This window comes from Periplaneta americana, chromosome 9 (assembly GCF_040183065.1).
Source record: "Periplaneta americana isolate PAMFEO1 chromosome 9, P.americana_PAMFEO1_priV1, whole genome shotgun sequence".
In the NCBI taxonomy this organism is placed as follows: Eukaryota; Metazoa; Arthropoda; class Insecta; order Blattodea; family Blattidae; genus Periplaneta; species Periplaneta americana.
Genome location: NC_091125.1, coordinates 133097266 through 133123236, shown reverse-complemented (window position 1 = coordinate 133123236; position 25971 = coordinate 133097266). Strand labels below are relative to the sequence as shown.

Genomic DNA, 25971 nt, shown 5'->3' with positions numbered 1-25971 from the left:
TTCAATAATCAAGGTTATAATATTATAATATTAACAAGTTTAACGGGACTACGTCAAGGTCAATGACATTATTGTTCCTCGGAAAAAATCAATACTTTCGCGTCTGCGCACATCTCACAATTCACGACCTAGAACAAGGTCACTTCCGATCTTTTCAGATACAAATAATCTGAATAATTTCAAATTAGAAATATGGTCGAGCATAAAAAGTCGTATGAAACTCGCCTATAATGGTAATTAAGAAGCTCGTATGAAAATTATGAAACTCGCTTGCGCTCGTTCCATAAACATCCATACTCGCTTCTTAATTACTATCATTATAGGCTCGTTGCATAATGTACTATTTTAATTTAATGTGCATTTGTCCAATTTTAATGTAGCCTATATATTTTTCTCCTGGCTATGAAGGTTAAATGTACAAACTTTGGCAAATATCGGTCAAAGCTTGTAGATTTGTATAGAGAAAAAACACCCATACACACACATTCACGTTTACATATTAAGATTCATTTATTAAATTTAAACTTCTCCTTATCCATTTAAGCTTTAAAATATTAAGGGGAAGGACCTACAGGAAATATATATATATATTTATATTTATATTTATTTTTATTTCTATTTTTATCTTGCATTATTATGGACAGAAAGAAAAATTGCACGACTATTTTTAACTTATTCTTTAATTCGCAATTTGAAAATTTTCTCTAACAGAATTATTCATGTATAATGTGAGAATATGCCCTGAAAATGTAATTCAATTATCATATTATTGTCTCAGATATTACATATTAAATGCTGAAAAATGTTAAGTACACAAACTCCGAATATTCAACGGAGAAGTTTGAGCATAGAGTAAAGGGACTGGAGCTCAGCGACTATTAAACCCTTAAGTTCACAAAGTATCCTATAGAATGTAACAGGTTAATATATGCTACAATTTTAATAGAAGAATAAAAAAATTGGTAGGAAAATAAAATAATCAGAATTACACAATACTGTACAATATTGTACAACATATGGGCTGTTCCATATGAAATCGAACAAAATTTCAGAAAATTTGACCTCGCATTTAAAAAAAAGAAAGGTGCTTCTTCATTGAAAGGCCTTCACTGGACAAGCCTAATGGTGGGTTAAAATATCCCCAACTAGTATTACTTTTCATTTTATAGAGAGTCAAATTTATCGTACTTTCATAAAATTCTTAGATTTGGAAGAACATTGCTCAGAGACATTTAGTCCTAGGATTTTCAACGACATCTCTTTTTAAAGCAGACTCAGAGAGTAATATAATGACTATGGAGGGATTTTGAAAAATTCTTATTCACTTGACTTACTTACTTACTTACTTACTTACAAATGGCTTTTAAGGAACCCGAAGGTTCATTGCCGCCCTCACTTAAGCCCGCCATCGGTCCCTATCCTGAGCAAGATTAATCCAGTCTCTATCATCACACCCCACCTCCCTCAAATCCATTTTAATATTATCCTCCCATCTACGTCTCGGCCTCCCTAAAGATCTTTTTCCCTCCGGTCTCCCAACTAACACTCTATATGCATTTCTGGATTCGCCCGTACGTGCTACATGCCCTGCCCATCTCAAACGCCTGGATTTTAAGTTCCTAATTATGTCAGGTAAAGAATACAATGCGTGCAGTTCTGTGTTGTGTAACTTTCTCCATTCTCCTGTAACTTCATCCCGCTTAGCCCCAAATATTTTCCTAAGCACCTTATTCTCAAACACCCTTAACCTATGTTCCTCTCTCAGAGTGAGAGTCCAAGTTTCACAACCATACAGAAGAACCGGTAATATAAATGTTTTATAAATTCTAACTTTCAGATTTTTGGACAGCAGACTAGATGATAATTGCTTCTCAACCGAATAATAACAGGCATTTCCCATATTTATTCTGCGTTTAATTTCCTCCCGAGTGTCATTTATATTTGTTACTATTGCTCCAAGATATTTGAATTTTTCCACCTCTTCGAAGGATAAATCTCCAATTTTTATATTTCCATTTCGTACAATATTCTGGTCACGAAACAAAATCATATACTTTGTCTTTTCGGGATTTACTTCCAAACCGATCGCTTTACTTGCTTCAAGTAAAATTTCCGTGTTTTCCCTAATCGTTTGTGTATTTTCTCCTAACATATTCACGTCATCTGCATAGATAAGAAGCTGATGTAACATTCACTTGACTAGGCAGATTTATTTATATTACTTTTTTTCCTTGACGAAATAGCTAAAAAATAAAAATACGACAATATAGGTGACTTAATATAGAATAAAACACAGTTTACAGATGCAAAATTTTCTTTGGGTAAGGGTGGAAAATAAAATAAAGAAAATATTTCTCATTGTGGATTTCTTCGCCGCGCGGCTCCATCCCACAGCCAGCTGAGCGTGCGCGTGGTTGGCCAACGCTAGCAGCTCATAAGTTACGTCATGCGAGTAGTTCACGGATTCGAAAACAACTCGAAATGAAAGATATATTTATCTGAGTACTAAAATTATTTTATTCAGTTATTACATAATCACTACACTAACCTGTTACTGTTTACTGATGGTTACGATTGGTATAATTCTTGCTTTTAAGACAATACGTAATCACTATCTTACCTTAATATAACAGTTTTTTTTTAATTTACTGCAACACAATGAAGGAAACAATCTCAAACATTGGAATTGAATAACCACTGTCACCTTGCAATAAAAATCACAATAGATTGGCTGGTGGGTCACGTATTCGTCTCATTCCTTGTGTTGTGACAACGCCAGATGTTTGAGATCACTCAAGGCCAGCTGATAAGAATATTCTGTCTCCTCTCACATCTCCGCATGAAGCTTAAGGGAGCGTCCATTTTTATAGCGAGATTTGAAATATTTATTTTGTGCGAGATCGTGCGTATTTGCTTGTTTTCCGCACAGAATCAATACGCGGTAAGAGTGAAATACCACATTCAGTATTCCCAACGTAACATACATAACAATTTCCCTCTTCTTACCGCTTAAGCGCGACATTCATTTTACTGCTTTAGGCTTAACATATTATTTTTAGAGACGTTTAACATAGTAATAATTATAAATTGGAAACTTACCACTGCAATTTCACCTAAATTGCAATGTTAATTATTGTTTTTAAATATCTGCAAAAAATTAAGTAAAGTCTACTACTCCACGAAAGTTATTGCATTCCTGATACAAGTAACATTAAGGAAGCCGTGAAAAAATCAACAAGATTCCAGATGCCGATGTTATTACTGCAATATGTTATATAAATAATATTGTTAAAATATTAAAATGAAAAATAAATCATTACATAATCTTACCGTTTGTTTTAAGTTCGCATTTATAGACTGGGGAAAAAAAGACAGACGTATATCACGGCCTGCTGGAGTATAGTAAACACAGAAAACATTTTATAGCAACAATGTTGAAGAAAGATATTTTGGTTTTCCGAAGTTGCCGTCATTAAACAGAAACCAAGATGGAGATTTCATTGCAACTAATTAGAAATTCCTCTTTCAGGTATGTAATAAACGATCTTCGCACAAAATAATGTACGATACACGAGCGGTATGTTTGTTTTCATGTTCTCGGAAATTAAAAAATCTCAACTACGTTTCGCTTTTTCAATCTTTTCCTCGACCATGAAAACGTCAACATACCGCTCATGTAACGTATATTACTATTAAGGCTTTTCATTTAAAACAGCATTTAAAAAAAAATGTACGGTTTTTGTCTCAACAAAAACTAATATTCTTAGTATTTTATAACCATACTTTTTTGGTGGAAACATGTTTTAAATCACAAAAAAACAATATATCCATAATTTCCACAAACAAAATATATGTGTTATACCTCATTAATACACTTAAATATGCACTACAAAATTAGCTATACCTTAAATTTTTATTTCGAAACCAGACGTAGTAGTACGCGTTGAAAGTAAGAATAAAATACAAAATTTTAAGGAATTTTATCTGAAAAACTACTGAGCTAAAGAAAGTCAAAATTTGTACATTTACTAGTTCCTACATACTAAATCTCTGTACGAATTTTCAGAAAATTCTGACATGTCATGGTATTTTGTTGTCCGATTTCATATGGAATAGCCCATATTATAAAATATGAACATTGCGATAGTTGTTTTCTTTACAGTCCGACAAGGTTTAATAAACTAGTGTGAGAAATGAAGTTTTGCCAATTTAAGGGTTAAAAATGTTTTAAAACTCAGTTCTTTCTAACGACCTTGAAATTTCGCTCAAATGAAGTCGATACTATGAAGTATTTTTAGGCTAAAAATAAAAAAAAATGTTAATTTTGGCACATATTTGTTCATTCCTGTAGGTTCTTGCCCTTAAGTTCAGAATATAGCGACTCAATTAAGAATTTATTTATTCGCCTAAGCAAATTTTATACAAGAACTAAACTTCCGTTTATTCAATTAAGCTGTCCTGTATACTCAGTTCAGGATGTATCGGCACAATCAAGCATATATTAATATAGATATAAGATTTTGTTTATTAATTAAACTGCTGTTTACCTATTTCAGTTTTTGATTAGGTTTTTGTTCTGGTTCAGAGAACAAATATTAAACACATGTACTGTAATACTCTGTAAACCTCAACTCTAAAAAATAGTTCCGACCATCTATCATTAATTTCCGCCATGCATATATTTGTCCGCTGGACCTTTTGTAATAACATTTGATAATTGCAACTCGACGCAGCAAGATCATTTCAGGCCAGTGACCAACAGGAACGTAAGTTCAATTATAACTTCATAAATACTTATAAATGGCTTTTAGAGAACCCGGAGGTTCATTGCCACCCTCACATAAGCACGCCATAGGTCGTTCCTTATCCTGAGCAAAATTAATTCAGTCCCTAGCATTATAATCCACTTTCCTCAAATTCATTTTAATATTATTCTCCCATCTACGTCTCGACCTCACCAAACATATTTTTCTTCTGTTTCCCAACTAAAACTCTATACTTATGCATTTCTGAATTCTATATATTATTTTATGTACCGAAGTACATATGATATTTCCATGCAGATGTTCTGCGTCATCATACGATGAAAGAGTAATGGAACGGAGAAAAATTCTCTCCGGCGCTGGGATTTGAACCCGGGTTTTTAGCTCTACGTGCTGATGCTTTATCCACTAAGCCACACCGGATACCCACCCCGACGCCGGACAGAATCGTCTGAGTTTTAAGTTCCAACTCTTGGGTTCCCTCTAGTGGCCGCCCTCTGCACTACGTCATAGAGGACTATGAACGTAGGACCGAAGTCCATACATGTGCTGAGGTGCACCCGTTATGAGTGACTAGTTGGCCGGGATCCGACGGAATAAGCGCCGTCTTAAATCACGAAGTGATTTACGCTTATCATATATATTATTGGCTTAGTGGATAAAGCATCAGCACGTAGAGCTGAAAACCAGGGTTCAAATCTCGGCGCCGCGCGCCGGAGAGAATTTTTTTCTCCGTTCCATTACTCTTTCATCGTATGATGACGCAGAACATCTGCATGGAAATATCATATGTACTTCGATACATAAAATAATATATATGATATGCGTAAATCACTTCGTAATTTAAGACGGCGCTTATTCCGTCGGATCCCGGCCAACTAGTCACTCATAACGAGTGCACCTCAGCACATGTATGGACTTCGGTCCTACGTTCATAGAGCTCTATGACGTAGTGCAGAGGGCGGCCACTAGAGGGAACCCAAGAGTTGGAACTTAAAACTGAGAGAATTTTTCTCCGTTCCATTACTCTTTCATCGTATTTCTGAATTCACCCATGCGTGCTACATGCCCTGCCCATCTGAAACGTCTGAATTTCTTGTTTCTAATTATGTTAGGTAAAGAATACAATGCGTGCAGTTCTACGTTGTGTAACTTTCTCCATTCTCCTGTAACTTCACCCTTCTTAGCCCCAAATATTTTCCTAAGCACTTTATTCTCGAACACATTTAATCTCTGATCCTCTCTCATACAGAACAACCGATATACTTGTATAAGGTAGCGCAATTATTTTGATTTATATGATTTAAACATGTTGTAACAAATATTGCTTCATTCATTTATAGTTCTCTGCCCAAGGACAGATCTTTCACTCAAACCCAGCATTCTCCAATCTTTCCTATTTTCTCCCGTCCTCTTAGTCTCCACATATGATTCATGTATCTTAGTGTTGTGTATTATCCGATATCTTCTTCTGTCCCGAACTCTTCTCCCGTTCACCATTCCTTTCAATGCATCTTTCAGTAAACAGTTTCTTCTCAGTCAGTGACCGAACCAATTGCTTTTTCTCTTTCTGAAAATATTGCTTCTACATATTTTATCTTGTCAACATTTTATATTATAAATTTTATAATTAAAATAAACATATTTTTTAAATAGCCTATGTATGAAAGTGTTATTAATTCAACCTTAAGGACCTGGAAATGATCTTTAAAGCGAAAAAGTTCGTTCTATGTAATTCATATAGGATATAATATAGGCTGTAATAAACCGATAAGTTAATAACGAAATCACAGAGTAGAGAAATAATATAACAGCTATAGAGTTATAGCATTTGAGTGACCATTATGAACTCAAGACCAAAGGCTCAATTTCTCGATAATCCTTTATTCAAACTTCAATTTCGTGACGTTACAGATAGTCTTGGCAGTAAATTTTTAATATCTCCTTATCTGTTATGGATTTCATACAATGTGCGCAGTATGAAGGGAGATTTCGACATATAATCATAAACAATTTCCTTGTTATATATTTTTTTGTCTGTTTATTTACGTATTCGTTACTAAATTATATTTATAACCCTATCTCGGGTAAAATATACTTACTTTATGTAGGTATGTATGTATGTATGTATGTATGTATGTATGTATGTATGTATGTGTCTGTATGTATGTATGTATGTATTTCTTTATTTCTTTATTTATTCACACTGCAAATGGGTAAATACCCGGTGGCAGTGTTAACTATGTACACTCAATAATTACATTAATAATAAATTACAATTCATAATATTAATAATAAAATAATAATAAAGTATCATTAAAGTATGAATAATAATAATAATAATAATAATAATAATAATAATAATAATAATAATAATGATAAAGATGTATATGTGTCAGAGGAAGAATAATTATTGTTTGTATACATCTGAAGTCTGATTAGTGTAATATGTATTTAATCAGCAATGTATGCAATGATTAGTAGTTTATTTCCCAACATTAGGCCTATACAATAATATACTACTGTAATATACTAATTGATAAATCATAATTACAAACAAAATAGAATAGACACAAATTAATAGCAAATTCCAAACTGAGTAAAATTAACAACAGAAGTTTAGTTGAATGTTTTAAATAGCAAATCACAGGGTAGGTAAAATTTATTTATTTATTTATTTATTTATTTATTTATTTATTTATTTATTTATTTATTTATTTATTTATTCTGGTGGAGTTAAGGCCATCAGGCCTTCTCTTCCACACCATCAGAAATACAATACAACTGAAAGAGAAATTTACGGAAACAGCAGAAATAAATTTCTGAAGTAATTAGCAAATCGCAAGCTAACTAAAATTAACAGTAATACAAATGAATTTGTAAAATAAATGACAAGTCACAAGCTATGTTGACAGCACTGTAAAAGAATTTTCATGGAGAGGGCTTAATTGCCTTATGAGTGATGCCTTATTGGTGTTACCAGGTTCAAATCTGCCTTCGGACAGTTGACTAAACAACAATAGCAATAACACTACTACTACTACTACTACTACTACTACTACTACTACTACTACTACTACTACTACTACTACTACTACTACTACTACTATACCTGGTAAGGTTTATCTTGTCTCAGTAGTAATAAAACCAAGTCCCTTCAAATGAGGGTTTTGATTATAGGAGGGTTGTAAATTTTCAGGATTCCTTTCAAAATGTTATTGTACAGGCTACCGGAACTCAGTTTCTTGAAAAACAAGCTCAGTGACGGAATTATACAGTACGAAGAGAGATATTTTGTTACTTTATTTTGCGCTAAAGAATGTATCAACTAGTTCCCTCCGCCACTGGCATCGCTTCACTCCCCCCCCCCCATCTCAATAACAACACAGACGAGGTAAGACATATCTCCTTTCTCTCTCTTTTCACAGTGAGAAAAGATACATCACACAGGCTTTACTACTACTACTACTACTACTACTACTACTACTACTACTACTACTACCAATAATAATAATAATAATAATAATAATAATAATAATAATAATGATATACCTCTTTCCGTTTACTGGTTAATTTAACTACTAGCCGTACCCGTGCGTTCCGCTGCACCCGTTAGAAATAAATATAAAATAATTACATAATTAAAATAGGACATTTGATCCAGGGAACATTCGGGTTTAATATGTTACTTAATTTAAATTGCATCCAAATAATTAAAATGCGATCATTTTGGTCCAGAGACACTCATTTGGTGCAGTGACAATTACTTTAACATGTTTCTTAATTTTTATTACATGCAACCATAGTTTAATGAAGGTTGACATCATTTAGATTTAATGTGTATATTTTATTTTATTTGTTATAGGTTTCCATTGCATTATGGTAATAACTTAATTTTAACCCTTGTTTTCTACGTATTCAGTAAATGGCGCTTGGCCCACTATGGTTCTGAACCCTTCAAATAACTTATATTATATTATATTATATTATATTATATTATATTATATTATATTATATTATATTATATTATATTATATCATATGAGAAGTTACTGTAATAACATTATAGCATTATGTCCATCTAGAGAAACTACACTTTCCAATGGTGAAATAATAATTAATTATACAAATCGGTTAATTTAGCTTCCGATATTACTTCATACAAACACAGAAACGTTCTCTGTAGGCTATCTTTCATAGCTTTCGATTGTTGCTGTCCAAGGCCCCTTATAGACGAAGTCATTTGTTTTTTAATTCATTACACGGCCTTAGATGGCAGTTATTTTAATTTTAAAACTCATTTATCTCATTAAATATCAGTCCTATCAAAATGTTTCAAGTAATAAAAATTATCGCAAATTATTTTTAAAGAAACTGTTGTTATGTAACATTTTTCATAAAAATCAATAATAAGCGAGATATTTCGATTTATTTAATTCAGGCCCCCTTATAACACCCCTTTTAAATAATGTATTTTGAATATCGTATAGCCCAAAATCTAAGTTACAACGAACTTAATTTATATTCCAATTTTCATCGAAAACCGTTCAGCCATTATCGCGTGAAAAGGTAACAAACATACAGACAGACAGACACACAGACATACAAACAAAAATTTCAAAAAAGCGATTTTCGATTTCAGGGTGGTTAATTATATATGTTAGGACCAATTATTTTCGGAAAATCGAAAATTACCAGAAAAATTTCGGCTACAGATTTATTGTTAGTATAGATTTTAGGTGTTCACCAGCTCGACTCTTGCTCCGTGGGTTCGAATCCTACTTGGGTTGACATTCCTGGTTGGGTCCTTCCCTAGCTTTCCCTTATATGGCAATCCAATGTTACAGCTAGCAAACACCAATTCCTTCGATTCTTGATGACCGCGCAATTTATACGACATCCATGAATAACGGATAAGAATATAATTTTCATTTATGTATTCATTTATTCGTCTGTGTATCTCTCCATGTGCCTATTTACATGTTAAGCTAAGTGTTTGTTTATTCATCTGCTCATTTGTTTATTCATTCGTCACAATTCTTCAGCCCACTTAACTTCCTTTGTGTTGTGGTGTAGAATGCAGTTAAAATAAAAATAGACCAGAATCCGTTCACTATACAGAGAGTAGCATGAGTCAGCAGTTCTCGAGTGGGCGTGTGCTGGTATAGACTTGAGTGAGTGTTGTTGGAGGAAGTTGTCGACCCGACTACATCACAAATAAATATATACGACAGGTGACGAGTGGGGTAATAAAAGCATGAAAAAAACAAAAGAAGGAGACTAAAACAAGGGGAACTGGGGCAAATAAAGAGGGGAAAAATGTAATGTAAGTGTGAAAAATATTTAAGAAAAGGAAGAAGAAGAGATGATGATGTAAAATAAACTAGTAGAACAAAAAGAAATAGAAGAAAGATAAAATAAAGAAAGATAACATGACAGAAAATGAAATACAGCCAAAAACAGACGAAAATTTATTTTTAGGTATTCCTACAAGTGTTGATTTCTGTGTGTTTTTTAACTCTAGATTAAAATTGCAAGTTTCAAATTTAGGCCTATGTTAGTTAATTAGTTAGGATACAATTAAGTATGATACTAAATCACTCATTTAAAGTTTGTGTGACTGCAACCTGTGTATATTTTTGTGCGAGATCGTGCGTATTTGCTTGCTTTCCGCACAAAACCAATAAGCGGTAAGTGTGAAATACCACATTCAGTATTCCCAACCTAACACACATAACAATTTCCCTCTTCTTACCGCTTAAGCGCGACATTCATTTTACTGCTTTAGGCTTTTAACATATTATTTTTAGAGACGTTTAACATAGTAATAATTATAAATTGGAAACTTACCACTGCAATTTCACCTAAATTGCACTGTTAATTATTGTTTTTAAATATTTGCAAAAATTAAGTAAACTCTACAACTCCACTAAAGTTACATTAAGGAAGCCGTGAAAAAATCAATAAGATTCCAGACTCATCATAGACTGGGGGGAAAAAGGACAGACGTATATCACGGCCTGCTGGAGTATAGTAAACACAGAAAACATTTTAAAGCAACAATGTTGAAGATAGATATTTTTGTTTTACAAATTTGCCGTCATTGAACAGAAACCAAGACGGAGATTTCATTGCAGCTAATTAGAAATTCCTCTTTCAGGTATGTAATAAACTATATTCGCACAAAATAATGTACAATACACGAGCGGTATGTTTTCTTTCAATTCTCGGAAATTAAAAAAGCTCAACTAAGTTTCCCTTTTTCAAAATTTTCCTCGAACATGAAAACTTCAACATACCGCTCTTGTAACGCATTTTACTATTGTGTGGCTTTACTTTGTTTATAGTGTTTTTTTTTTCTTTTTATTTCTATTATTGTATCTGTATTTCTGGTGGTGTGGAAGAGAAGGCCTGATGGCCTTAACTATACCAGAATAAATAAATAAATAAATACATAAATAAATACAATTTCAAATAAAGGCATAAGAAACAAACGAGGAAAAGACTAAAGTGAGTAGGAAATAAATAACAAATATCAAATGACTAAAAATAAAATGGGGGGAATGTCGAATGTATTACATTTTCCAGGAATTGCAATTTAAACTTTGTATTCCCACTCTTTGTGTGGTATATCAATTCAACACGATGCAGATCTGGAACTATCATGTTTCTTGCAGTGCAACAAAGTGTATTATATTCTACTCCCTTTGATCTATAGTACTGAACCTTCATCTCATTTTGCACAAATTTACGACATTCCCCCTTTTTGCAGTGGACTCTTCAAATATGAAGAAAGAAACCGTCATGAAAATAATGACGAAAAAGAATAAATTAAAGGTATATAAAAGAGACAGAAATAAAGAAGATAAGCGAGAAATTAGTAATAAATTGAATAAAGTATAATTAAGGGGATAAAATGTGAAAGCAAAGGAAAAAACTGAGAGGGCATTTAATGGAATTCTAATGATTGTGCGTGGAACGTCTATATTCGATTTCATCAAATCATAGTTTTCTGCCCAAAGGCAGATCTTTCATTCTACATTCTTCACGCCTTCTTTTTCGTCTCCGTATGCGATCTATATATCTTCATGTCGTCTATTATCTGATATCTTCTTCTGCCTCGAACGTTTCAGCCCAGATCACATATAGATTGCTCATTCCTATGTTATAATCGGTTACATTTCGAAGACAACTGCCAGGATCGCCACCCGTCCGCCGTAAACGAACACGAGATGGCAGTAGAGTCGCTAATGCAATTCAAATGGGATTTATGATGTGACTCCTTATGTAACAACTAGATGGCAGCATAGTAAACCTGACAAAAGTTGTTTCCGTCAAAGCCTATAACGCAGAGCAATCTGGGTATACGATCTGGTTTAAGTGGGCAGTTTCTTCTTAGCCAGTGACTCAGTCAATTCCTTTTTCTCTTCCTGATCAGTTTTAGCGTCATTCTTTTTTCACCCACTTTTTCTAGCACGAAGTAAAAAAATACGATATTACTTTGTTCAACAGTATACTATACTCGAGTGTATTTTATTTCATATTCATGTTCATCGAAGCTTATACACAACCCATATGTCCAATATTTCCAAGACTGTTGTGTGGAGATGGATGGATGAGTGGATTAATTAATGAAATAGTAGAGAAAACAATTAAAAGGTACGCGAAAACCTGTCCTTGCAAGGAAAATTGGGACTGAGAGGAAGTGTATATATCAGCTCCAAGCCTCTTGCCCACTTGTCTCACTCTGATTTCGCTGTTTCATTGAAGGAACATTAGAGGATTTTAAAGGGTAAAGCTGAAAATGGATCTAACCTAACAGCTACCACATCGGAGGGGGACGAAGCACCTCAGAACAGCAACAGAGCAGGTTCAACAAAGATGTTAAAAGCCTCGACAGCGTATTGGGAAAGGGGGAGCCGCAGTCCTCGCAAGAGAAGAAAAGCGAGCCCTTGCGCTGTGCGAAAGACACTCCAGTAAGTTCGCCCGAGAGTACAGAAGGCGAAATCCAAAGCTTCGATTTTCGGAAGGCTTTGATTTGGAAAATGTCGACTTTAATGTCGGGGGAGATGCAGGTCCGTGACCGATTTATTTTAGAGGTCATCCCGAGATGTGTTGACACCTTGGAAAAATGACAAGGAAACTACAAGCAGGATGAGTTGTCTCAGCTTAGTAGACTACCAAATTGGCTGAGAGATGATTTTAATGAAATATCTCGTGGTCGGTCCTGAGAACATAATATGGGGAAGAGTGTATCTTGCTTATCATTGAGGTGAAGGAATATGTGACCCTGTCTTAGGGATTGTTTGCTGGTGAGCAAAACTTGGAAGTACACTAAGTAGAGTAGAACGAGAAGAATCGTGTGGAAAACCACTCATACTTATGTTTCCATGATACTACGAATGATGTCAGAGTCTTCATGTGAAAACGTTACAGTTTTTCTCTCTTGTACTTCGAACATAGACGGTTCACTTCAAAGTAAATTAAATAAGCAAAGATGGTTAGGCACGAAAAAATAAAGAAAATGAAAACTAATAAGTGAAATGAAACAGCATAAACAAAAACATGGCAGTAAGAAGGAAAGAAAGAAAGGAAGAAAGAAAGAAGAGAAAGTAAATGAATGTAAGCGAGATGAAATAGAGGAAAAAAGAATAAGAAACAAAAAAACAAGCAAAGGAGAATTAACAAAGAAAAGGAGGAAGAAAAGTAAGTATAAAGAATGAATAAATAATTATAGAGAAAGGAATACATGTCAAAATACGAGAAAATAATAAATAAAGGTGATAAATAAGGAGGGAAAATGATGGAAGAAATGTCGAAGGGGGAACTGAGAGACTGAAGGAATAAAAGTAAGATATTTATTAATAATATAGAGAAAGAAGGAGAAAATTGAAATAAAGGAACATTGAAAACAAATGAAATGGAGGAAGAAGACGGTTTGGAAACAAAGAAAGATAAACTGCTACGGAGTAAAGCAAATGGAGAAAAGATACATAAAATTCGAAAGAAAGAAAGAAGAGAGGAAGAAAGAAAGAGAGAAAGGAAGAAAGGGAGAAATGGGCGAGAGATAGAAGGAAAGGAAGAAATAAAGAGAAAAAGGAAGAAAGGGGAGAGAGGAAGATAGGAAGAAATGGGAGAGACATAGAAGGAAAGGAAGAAAGAGAGAAAGGAAGAAAGGGGAGAGGGGAAGAAATGGGAGAGAGATAGAAGGAAAGGTAGAAAGAAAGAGAGAAAGGGGAGAGATGAAGAAAGGAAATGGGAGAGAGAAAGAAGGAAAGAAAGAAAGAGGAAGAAAGAAAGAGAGAAAGAAAGAAAAAGGGGAGAGAGAAAGAAGTAAAGGAAGGAGGAAAGAGAGAAAGGAAGAAAAGGGAGAGAGGAAGAAAGGAAGAAATGGGAGAGAGATAGAAGGAAAGGAAGAAAGAAAGAGAGAAAGAAAGGGAAGAGAGGAAGAAAGGAATAAATGGGAGAGAGAAAGAAGGAAAGGAAGAAAGAAAGAGAAAAAGGAAGAAAGAAAGGAAGAAATGGGAGATAGAAGGAAAAGAAGGGGAGAGAGGAAGAAAGCAACAAATGGGAGAGAGAAACAAGGAAAGGTAGAAAAAAAGAGAGAAAGGGGAGAGAAGAAGAAAGGAAGAAATGGGAGAGAGAAAGAAGGAAAGAAAGAAAGAGGAAGAAAGAAAGAAAGAAAGAAAGGAAAAGGGGAGAGAGAAAGAAGTAAAGGAAGGAGGAAAGAGAGAAAAGAAGAAAAAGGAGAGAGGAAGAAAGGAAGAAATGGAGAGAGAAAGGAAGAAGGAAAGAAAGAAAGAAGAAAGGAAGAGGAAGAAGGAAAGGAAGAAGAAATGAAAGGAAGTTAAGAAATATTAAATAATGAAAAACGAGCAATCAAATAAGATTGAAGGTTAGAACGTTGCAATGAATAAGACGATGATAGTAAGTTAGAAGAAAAATAAGAGATTAAGTACGTGTAGAAGAAGGGAAAGTTATAGATAAAAATAGAAGGTAGGTAGAGAAGAAAAAGACATAACAAACTAAAATAAAGATGATAGAACAAATAAAATCTTAAATATATAGAAAGTGCAGACCACAATTTTGTAACTCACGGATTTGTAGTTGAAGTTTAAACATTTACGAATATTCAAGGGGGATTAAGCACATAATAATCGTATAACTAATTGATGACCGGGGAGAAGTGTTTAATTCTGATATAAATCAGCACCAGAGAAAGCGAGAGAACCATAAAGAAGTGAATGTGGCCATACAAAAGACAGCATTTAATCCTTGGGTTGTTGTAAAGAGCGTTGTTGAGACTGCATTTCATGTGCTTTATCATACGGTCGTAAATATTACGGTGCCAACCATTATGTTTTTGTCTAGTCATACCAACTTTACATATGAATAATTTTACGACATTCCAAATTGTTACGAGATCGGTGATGAGTAATTTGTACTATTTCAATATACACCCTATACTATACAGTGTTTTTCAGAAATTAGATATAAAATTACAAGAATGGATTCCAGTTATAGTAGTTGCACGAATCTCTTGCCATATTTTTAAAATGTAAATATGTCTATTCTGAAGGTTCATTCTTTAATGAAAGTGTAAAACATGAAAATATGTTAGATCTAGCGCTGCGCCAAATTCAATTGTCAATTGAATGAATTAAAAGAGATAAATGGTCATTAATCTCCTAATAAAACCTGTTAAGGGGGCACTGAACTGAAAAATAGGTATACATGGCCTAAAAATGCAATTTTTGGATTTTTATGTAAGCATTGTGAATCGTTTCACCAAGTTTCATTTGCACATTCCGCTTCGAACGGGTGTTTATGCCGCTATTTTTAATGTCGTGCTATGTTAATACCACGATGAGTCACGCCTGCTCCCTCTGCAAGATTTCTCCTCCCTTTATTTCAAAATTACTGTGGTTTTCCTCAATTTTCTAACTGATTGTTTGCACATTGAGACAGAGTCCGTTTCAGATAGCACATATGAAGGGTTCAGAGCCATAGTGGGCCAAGCGCCATTTATTAAAATGGAGAAAACAAGGATTAAAATTAAGTGATTACCATAATTTAACGAAACATATAGCAAGTAAGATGAAGTATGCACATTGAAACTAAATGATATGTTAGGCCTAATCTCCATTAAAATATGGTATTTACATAACTTTAACCCTTGCTGTCTCCGCTTTTAATAAATGGCGCTTGGCCCGCTATGGCTCTGAACTCTTCATAATATTTGTCCGACTGATAGCAGAGGATTAATCTTGCTCAGAATAGGGACCAATGGCGGGCTTATGTGAGGACGGCAATGAACCTCCGGGTTCCTTAAAAGCCAGTAAGTAAGTAAGATAGCAGAGGTTCAGGATGCATGCTTCCCTATACTATATTATAAAATTTTAACATAAAAGTCTTCTTCTTCTTCAGCTATAGGGATTAGGCCTATTGGCCTGTTCCGTCTTCAAGGTTTAAATAATCTGTCCATCTTATTTTCGGTCTGTCGACATTTCTATATCCTGTTGGTGCATAATCCATAATTTGTTTTGGTAATTTATCATTAGTCATTCTTGTAATATGTTGGTACCAATTTTCTTTCTGATTTGTAATATTTTCTTCTAAATTAAAAATACTTAATAATTGTTTTCGGATATTTTCATTTCTTTGATGGTCTAATAAAGTGTAACCGGCAACACCTCGCAGGAACTTCATTTCACTTACTTGAATTTTTCTTTTTGATGCGCGGTTTAATGACCAGTTTTCTGAGCCGTAAGTTAATAATGGAACTGCTAGGGTTTTGTAAAATTTTAATTATGTTGAGAGCTGTGTTTTATTTCTTAAAGTTCTTCTTAACATAAAAGTAATATTATGAATAATGAATAATTCTGATTTTACTTACACTTAAGCTCTGAAAATTTGCATGTATGTACCAAATAATGCCCAGAACTAGTGTGAAAAAAGTAATTCATGTATCTTTTATAGTTTGGAAATTAACAAAATTCAGTTCATTTAAACTTTCGTGTCTATTTTCTCGGTTTGCCTTTTTTCTACACATTCACTTCTTCAAAATCTACCCACTCCCATATATTTTATTGGCATATTGTTCTGAAATCTTTTCTGCTGTTTCAGTGTATTCCAATATTTGATAATTGGGATTCAATTTTTGTGTAGAGTAAAGTATGATTGGGTCAAAAAAATTTAATTTCCTAATATGTATGATTTTATTTTTAATTTCGAAATGATTAAATTTAATAATTTTTAATTCAAAACATAATTATATCTTGAGTAAACTAAATACCAATTATGTTTTACCATGTCATAAGTTACCTTGAGAATTACTTTTTTTAATTTGTGAAATTGTAGCACAAAATAAGAACTATATAGCTATCAAAATATTAAGTAATATGATTTGAAAATTTGCGTGTATGTACCAAATAATGCCCAGAACTGGTATGGAAAAAATAATTCATGTATCTTCTACAGAGTGTTTAAAAAATACGGGGCATAATTTCAGGTATGTATTTCCCACATGTAGACAATCAAAATAGTTAATTACAACATGTATCCGGAAATGCTTTATTTCCGAGTTATGGCCTTCACAACATTGAAATTCACCGGAACGTTTTTCTTTCCGCAGGTCGTTGCCGTCAAAGGAGACGGTCAGTGGTTCTTGCAGCAGTGTGGTGTAAATCCGGACTTTCCTGCCTTAGTATTATTCACAGATGAAGCACAGTTCACACGAGATGGCATAACAAATTTCCACAATCAGCATGTATGGGCGTATGCAAACCCACCAAATCTCATCACCAAGTGCGGTTCTCCCCCAACATGTGGGCCGGTATCATTGGTGATAGATTAGTTGGACCCCATGTACTTCTAAACAGACTTACGGGGCAGGCGTACACAAACTTCCTGGAAAACACCATACCTCATGTTTTAGAAGACACTCCACTGATCAATCGTCAACACATTCACTTCTTGCATGATGTCGCTCCTGCACACTTCAGTCGTACGGCTCGCCGGTACTTGGATCGAAGGTTTCCTGATCGATGGATAGGTATAGGTGGCCCAATTGCTTGGCCTCCACGCTCACCTGATCTGAACCCTCTCGATTTCTATTTGTGGGGCCATTTAAAATCATTGGTTTATTCGTCTCCGGTGCCTGATTTGGAATCCCTTCGGAATCGAATTGTGGCATGTTCTGAGGTCATACGCAATAATCCTGGAGTTTGGGATCGTGTTCGCAGGTCAATGAGACATCGATGTGAGGTCTGTATTCAAGCAGGAGGTGGACATTTTGAACATCTTCTGTAATGACAACGACCTACGGAAAGAAAAACCGTTCCGGTGAATTTCAATGTTGTGAAGGCCGTAACTCGGAAATGAAGCATTTCCGGACAGGTGTTGTAATGAACTATTTTGATTGTCTACATGTGAGAAATACATACCTGAAATTATGCCCCGTATTTTTGAAACACCCTGTATAGTTTAGAAATTACCAAAATTCAATTCAACCCACCCTTAAATACCGCAACCGTTGTTCAAATAACCTTGTTCTCAACTCGGGCTATTACAATGGCAATAACACCCATCCTTACCAACTAATGCCTTCTTCGTATATCGAGTCATACTTAAGTAGTCTCGCTAAAGAGCCAATTGGCTAGTCTCCTAAATTGAGACAACTCATCATGCTCATGGTTTTCCTTGGCTTTCCTAAGCCACTAAACAAATGTCGGGATGAGCCCTAAAATAAATAGGCCACCAACCTACATCTTTCTCCTCGCAAAATTCTTGAATTTTCCCCAAACACATGTCTTCGAAATAGGGATAAGATATCTTTCAATGTGCAGACTTACATCTTCCGGCGTTTCTTCTCCCGATGCTGCTATCATGCTTCTCTCCCCTTCCTTCCCCTTTTACGTGGTAGCTATTAGGTTACGTCCATTCCTTCCTCCTTCAAAATTCTCTAGAGCTCATTCAGTACAACAGCGAAACTCGGAGTGAGACAAGTGGCCTACAGGCTTGGAGCTCATATATTCAGTTTTTCTCAGCCCTGAACTCCCTTCCAAGGACGGAGTTTTCGCGTACCATTTAATGTTCCTCTTCCCATTTCATTCATTCATTCATTCATTCATTCCTTTAAAAGAGGAAGAAACGAAGAAATATCAATTGAAAGGTACACGATGATAATTTACAGCGATTTCTTTTAAATTGTTGGACTTTTCTTATATTCAGAATAATAGGAGTACAAAGCAACATTCACAAAATGATGGGCAAGAAATATAATTTTAGTAAGAACTTAATGTTAGTTTAGTCGGCCTCATTAGCATATTTGTTATAGCGCTGGCCTTCTATGCTCGAGGTTGTCGGTTCGATCCCGGCCGAGGTCGATGGCATTAAAGTATGTTTAAATGCGACAGGCTCATGACAGTAGATTTACTGGCATGTAAAAGAACTGTCCCGCGCCGTGGCGTCGCGGTCTAAGGCATCCTGCCTAGGACTCGCGTTACGGAATGCGCGCTGGTTCGAGTCCTCACGGGGGAAGAAATTTTCTCATGAAATTTCGGCCAGTGTATGGGACCGGTGCCCACCCAGCATCGTGATGCACTTGGGGAGCTACGTTAGGTAGCGAAAATCCGGTTCAGCAAACCAGCTATAACGGCTGGGGGGATCATCGTGCTAACCACACGATACTTCCATTCTGGTTGGATGATCGTCCAGCTCTGCTTCGGCATGTGAACATGAGGCCAGCAGCCGGCTGGTCGGACTTGGCCCTTCAGGGCTGCAGCGCCATGGATTTTAAAAGAACTGCGGGATCAAATTCCGGCACACCGGCGACGCTGATATAACCTCTGCAGTTGCGAGTGTCGTTAAATAAACCATAATTTTTAATGTGTGTTTATTTGAAATCAAAGATACAAAATGGTGGTTGAAATTATATATATATTTTTTGTTACATTTACACACGAAACAGTGTGGATCGTAACTTGGCATTTATGGTCGTTTATTCTATATTATTTTTAGGGTCCTTTGTGTCACATATATGATTTTCTATACTACTTCTGTCATTTAAAGTCAGGAAGGTAAATGATAGCAATGTTCTGGTTGAGGGACAAATAGATTCGAGATCGACATGATTTCTATCCTCGATATCAAGAATTTCCGAGAGGTGTATAACGAACAAAGCTATTGTGAAACAGGTTTCAATAAAAATAAAATGTTTTCCACAATAATTTCCGCTCTACCGTGCTTCTACAGTATAATCGACGTACCGTCATCTGATCGTCTCTTAATAACGTCTGTAGTTTAGAAAGGACGTGAAATAGAGAAATGTCGTTTCTTTTATTAAAGTCATGGATCTCCTGAGCCTTCGGAATTCTCTCTGGCGTCTCAGTGCAGTCACGTAGAATTTTTCGCGGCGCAGCCTTCCGCGTCCGTGGCAGGGAAGCTGCTAAAAGCGTCTACTTTATGGCGGCTCTATAATCCCTAAATGGAAATGTTGTTCGGACGGATAGAGTTTTGCCTTGTTAATAAATCGCCCTCGAAAATGCGTTCTGTACGCAGGGAAATTTTCGTTCCGGCAAGAACAGAGAAAGAGAGAGAGATGTATATATTTGTGCTCGGATACTACGTTGCCAAGCAACGGCAAGACTCGGCTCCGATGTTCATATGTTTCTCCTTTTTCTCGCTTTCAAGTCTTTATTTATGCTGTGTGTGGATAAAAAGTGTTGCACTAAGAGAATTTTATAGTCGTGACCTACAATTATTATAGCTCTGTCCACTCGAAAGGAAAGTCTTAGAGGCGAATACGAGTATATAATATTTCATCGTAATAGGGGACCTTAAGCAAAGACACAGTTATACATTGACATTTTAATAGGGGAATGGGAATGTGGGCACGTGTTACAATGTACAGTGCGTTTATAAAATAAGGTTACAAAATTAGACTGCAATAACTTGACAAGCATTGAGCAATTATTGTGTCAATAATAAGCCACCTATAATTGGAAGCCAAATATAAATGACACTCGGGAGGAAATTAAACGTAGAATAAATATGGGAAATGCGTGTTATTATTCGGTTGAGAAGCTCTTATCATCCAGTCTGCTGTCCAAAAATCTGAAAGTTAGAATTTATAAAACAGTTATATTACCGGTTGTTCTGTATGGTTGTGAAACTTGGACTCTCACTCTGAGAGAGGAACATAGGTTAAGGGTGTTTGAGAATAAGGTGCTTAGGAAAATATTTGGGGCTAAGCGGGATGAAGTTACAGGAGAATGGAGAAAGTTACACAACACAGAACTGCACGCATTGTATTCTTCACCTGACATAATTAGGAACATTAAATCCAGACGTTTGAGATGGGCAGGGCATGTAGCACGTATGGGCGAATCCAGAAATTCATATTGAGTGTTAGTTGGGAGACCGGAGGGAAAAAGACCTTTAGGGAGGCCGAGACGTAGATGGGAGGATAATATTAAAATGGATTTGAGGGAGGTGGGGTATGATGATAGAGACTGGATTAATCTTGCACAGGATAGGGACCGCTGGCGGGCTTATGTGAAGGCGGCAATGAACCTTCGGGTTCCTTAAAAGCCATTTGTAAGTAAGTATAATTGGAAGCTTGCTTCTGTTGGTGGTGAAATTTAAATAAAATAAAATAAAACAATTTTATTATTTTACTTACATAATATATTCTGTCAATTTTAACTCTACATATTGGCTGTAGAAGTGGATTATTTAAGATGCAGTCAAACAGGTATAATATTATTTTTATAGACCACTTCTTTCTTTCCATTTCCATCAGATGGTAAAATCAGTGCAAACGGTTATTCTGTATTCTATTTAACACAGACCCTTTAGCATTCATTATAATTTTAATTTCTTGATTTGAATGTTCCAGGTATGTGTTCAATAGTTGCCAACTGTTATAGTTCAATTTTGTAATATTATTTTAGACACCCTGTATTTTCTTTCTTTCTCGTAAGTAAGACAATTAAAAATAATCGATTTCGAGATTTTCATGGAAATACACGTTTTCAGCATCTCTCAAGCCGAAAAAGAAATGGTTTTTGGTCGTGCTGTCTCTTAGAGTAACCTACACTGATTTCTACTAAATTAATCGGCAGATTTTATTTATATTAGATATACATGTAAGTCAGTTCATCTGAAAATATTAACCATGAAGTATAATAGATACAGCTCAGTTTTCACCACCCTACTCGCAACTGTTAACTGCGCGCACCAAGTATTATTCGCAATCAGTTTCTGAAGCACTGCTCGCCACCATACAGACAGGTTAAGGACCTTTTGTTGCGAACAAACAGAGTTTCCTTTTGTAATAAATGTAACATTATTGTGCAGAATTTTCATGCGGAACTTAACAGACAAAACATAATACTACTTAAAAAAAAAAGAAAATGTTCTTGGAAGCAAAAATTACATACTGTACATTAACAAAGATTTTACATTACTATTGTAATACTTGTATATGAATATTCTTCAAAATTAGAAATTAATTACCAATCTCATATTCAAATGCATTACAAATTGTTGTATAAATACAATTGTAACTGGGTCACACCCGAAAAAGCAAGATGCTTGAGGTCGTGTATGACTAAGAATGAAAAGTGGATAGAAGAAAAAAATAATAAAAATGATGATAATAATAATAATAATAATAATAATCATCATCATCATCATAATCACAACTGTGATTAAACTGTTAACTGTAATTAACATAAAATTTAAAAAGAATAAGAAATAAAAACAAAAATAAACAAATGTTACTGTACATACTAAGTTAAAAGTGAGACATTGTTAAAGTGACAAAAAATAAAGGGTAAGAATTTACATGATTATAATTTTAAAAACAGTTCAAGGACTCCGCTTTTGAATAATGTATTGTTTAATAATTTTAGTTTAGGATTCCCCTTTATAAAATCATTATACAATCTTGGACCGTAATTAGAACTGTGCCTCAGTCTTACATTTTGGTTCAGTGACGGGGGAGCGAAATATTGTATCTTCTTGTGTTGTGGCCATGATCGGATGATATGAATTTAGCTTGATATTTATGATAGTATTTCAAAATAGTATGCATATAAATTTGATTGATATTCAAAAAAATTAAATTCTGTATATATATGATGAGTTCGATGATCAGGTTTTCTTCTTAAAAATATTTTAATAATTCTTTTATGTAGGCCTAGTAATAAATATGTCTATATTTTCAAGCATAACAAATCTAGTCATTCATTCACTGACTTAAAAAATGCAAAATAAATACCTACATAAATTAATTTAATATAACGAAGCTACTCATTGGTCCACTGACTTCAAAACAATACAATACATATATATATATAACTTATATATATATATATATATTTGTAAGTGTGATTACTGAAATATGTTACTAGTCAGAGACGTAAGTTATGCAATGCAGGGGGAAAGGAACTGGCCATCCTACTCCATTATCTCCTTGCTTGACTGCCTCATGAGTGATGCCTTATTGGTGTCACTTATGGGGTTCCAACAGTCTTCGGACAGTTGACTAAACAATAACTTGTACATATAACAAAACTAGTAATTGAGGCGTTCTCTGGAACAAGAACTCAATTGCAAAATCGTGAATTTGAGATATAGACTAGAGAACATCAAACATTTTAGATCGCATATAAGAGTATTGCGCAGAACTCCATTCAATTTTTTCCTGACGTTGCACAAATGTTTTGTACGAGGCGCATCCAGAAAGTAAGTTTCCCTATTTTTTTTAAAAGAACACACACTTTCAGGAAAACATTTATTGGCAACAGGTACAGCAATGTTTCAGCTATTTTTCAACATAGCCACCATCAGAATTGTGACACTTGTCGTATCGTGGGATCAACTTTTGTATCCCTCTGTCGTAGAACTCTGCCATCTGTGAATGGAACCAGCGTGTGACAGACGTCTTCAGCTCTTCGTCGTTGCCAAAACGCTCACCGGAGGACAGGAATTTCTTGAGGTCCAAGAAAACGTGAAAATCGCTGGGAGCAAGATCAGGACTGTAGGTTGGATGATCAAACAATTCCCAGTCAAATTTCGTCAAAACAGCTGCTGTGCGCCGAGCCGTATGTGGACGAGCATTGTCATGGAGGAGCACAACACCTGCACTAAGCATTCCACGCCTCTTGTTTTGAATGGCACGTCGCAATTTTCGCAGTGTTTCACAGTAACGGTCAGCGTTCACTGTTTCACCTCTTGGAAGGAAGTCAATGAGCAGAATGCCCTTCCTGTCCCAGAACACCGTGCACATCACTTTCCGTACCGACAGCGTCTGTTTGAATTTCGCCCTGACCGGAGATCCACTATGCCGCCAATGCATTGACTACTGCATGGTTTCCGGGGTGAAGTGCGAAATCCAAGTCTCAACGCCCGTGACGATCCTGTCGAGGAACTCGTCGCCGTCATCGTGATACCGTTGCAGAAATGTCAGTGCTGCTCCTAAACGTTGCATTTTGTGTTCGGGTGTCAGGTTTTTCGGCACCCACCTGGCACACACTTTTTTGAACAGCAGGTGCTTAGTGACAATCTCATGCAACAAGGATCGCGATATCTGCGGAAAATGGCTGCTCAGCTCCGTAAACGTGAAGCTACAGTTCTCCATGATGCACTGCCGCACCAGCTCAACACGATCATCATTGATGAGGGACGGTCGCCCACTGCGCTCTTCATCATGGACACTTTGATGACTTTCGGAAAACTGCCTACACCAGCGACGCACCATCTGCTTACTCATGATGTTCGGCCCATAGACCTGATAGAACTGCCGATGAATTTCAATTGGCTCAATGCTTTGTGCATTAAAGAACTTTATCACCGACCGGACCTCGCAGGCGGCGGGAGAAGGAATAAGAGCTTCCATTTCGGACCACTGCTGCCACGCTACTGGCACCAGGCGGGACCTGTCCGGCTGGCATATGATTGATACGTCATAGATCTGATACGCATGCGCAATTTACACGGCTAATTACGTTTACTTTCAAGGGGAAAAAATCGGGAAACTTACTTTCTGGATGCGCCTCGTATATTTTAGTCTAAAATTGCGGATTTTACCATTGAGACAACCTTAAGAATAATGAGTCTTTTTGCGAACAGTAGACTATGTTTGTACTCGTATCTTGTAAGACGTCCTTTCCTCGTATGAACCTAATGAAAACTTTCGCGTGGGATTTTATCTTCCTTGAAACTGAAGCGAATGCACGATACTCTTATAACAGTGTAGTTTGGACCTGAAGCTGTCGGGAGTCAAAGATGAATTGTCCGACAGAAAGGAAATTATTACTTGAACAAGACTGAGAGAGCGATTGGCAACACATCGCGGTATAATTCAAACTCGTTGCTAGGCGACGAGGTGAAATATGGCGAGGCCCGAACGGGAAATGAAACGAACAGATATTAAAACAAATGCCGGAGCCATTCTTCAGGACGAGTTATCTCCTCATTGATGTCATTGTTATTATTTACAATGTCCTGAAATTGGAGAGCAGTCATGGAGACAGCCGGCTCGTCACTCAACCCGCAAACCCCTACACACGATCACTGTGCACCGGGCGAGTCTAACTTCAGACACTGATTTCATCTTTCGTGAAATTCACTCACTCTTCACATGATCAGTGATGAGTGATATTGATGCCATGATGTGACATTTTATTTTTCTTATTTACTTCAGTCGAGAATTAAAAAAAATAACCAATTCAATAAATAACCCATTTTAAAGCAGTTTCGATTTATGTTTGAATTGGTTTATGTGCCAAATAAACTTACACGGAACGTTCGCTTACGTAATAATAATAATAATAATAATAATAATAATAATAATAATAATAATAATAATAATATATTTTACATCTTGATTACACAACTTTTAACATTGTATCACTTCGGAATACGTATGGTAAGCCTTTCCTGTGTTAAACTTCAACATACCTCGTTTACATGTTTCGACCTATTTATGGGTCATCTTCAGAACTGGTCGTTGTTGGTTTTGGCGCAACTTGTTCTGTTTCCTGTGAGGGTGTGTTCCTGTGGTATAGTGTAGAGTCAAAGAGTGTGTGTGTTTTGAAGTTGAGTTGTGTGTTGAGAATTTCGTTGGGGTGTGTTTTTGTGTGTCTGTATATTTCATATTGTTCTAGTGTGTTGAGTTTCTGGCTTTTTGGTTGGATGTG

At 35.6% G+C, this 25971-nt stretch overlaps 1 long non-coding RNA gene across 1 annotated transcript in view; it reads left to right on the top strand.

The window, feature by feature from the left end:
- The window catches only part of LOC138705697 (uncharacterized), a 280299-nt gene that overhangs the window by 238085 nt on the left and 16243 nt on the right, over positions 1-25971 (top strand). The window lies entirely within an intron of this gene.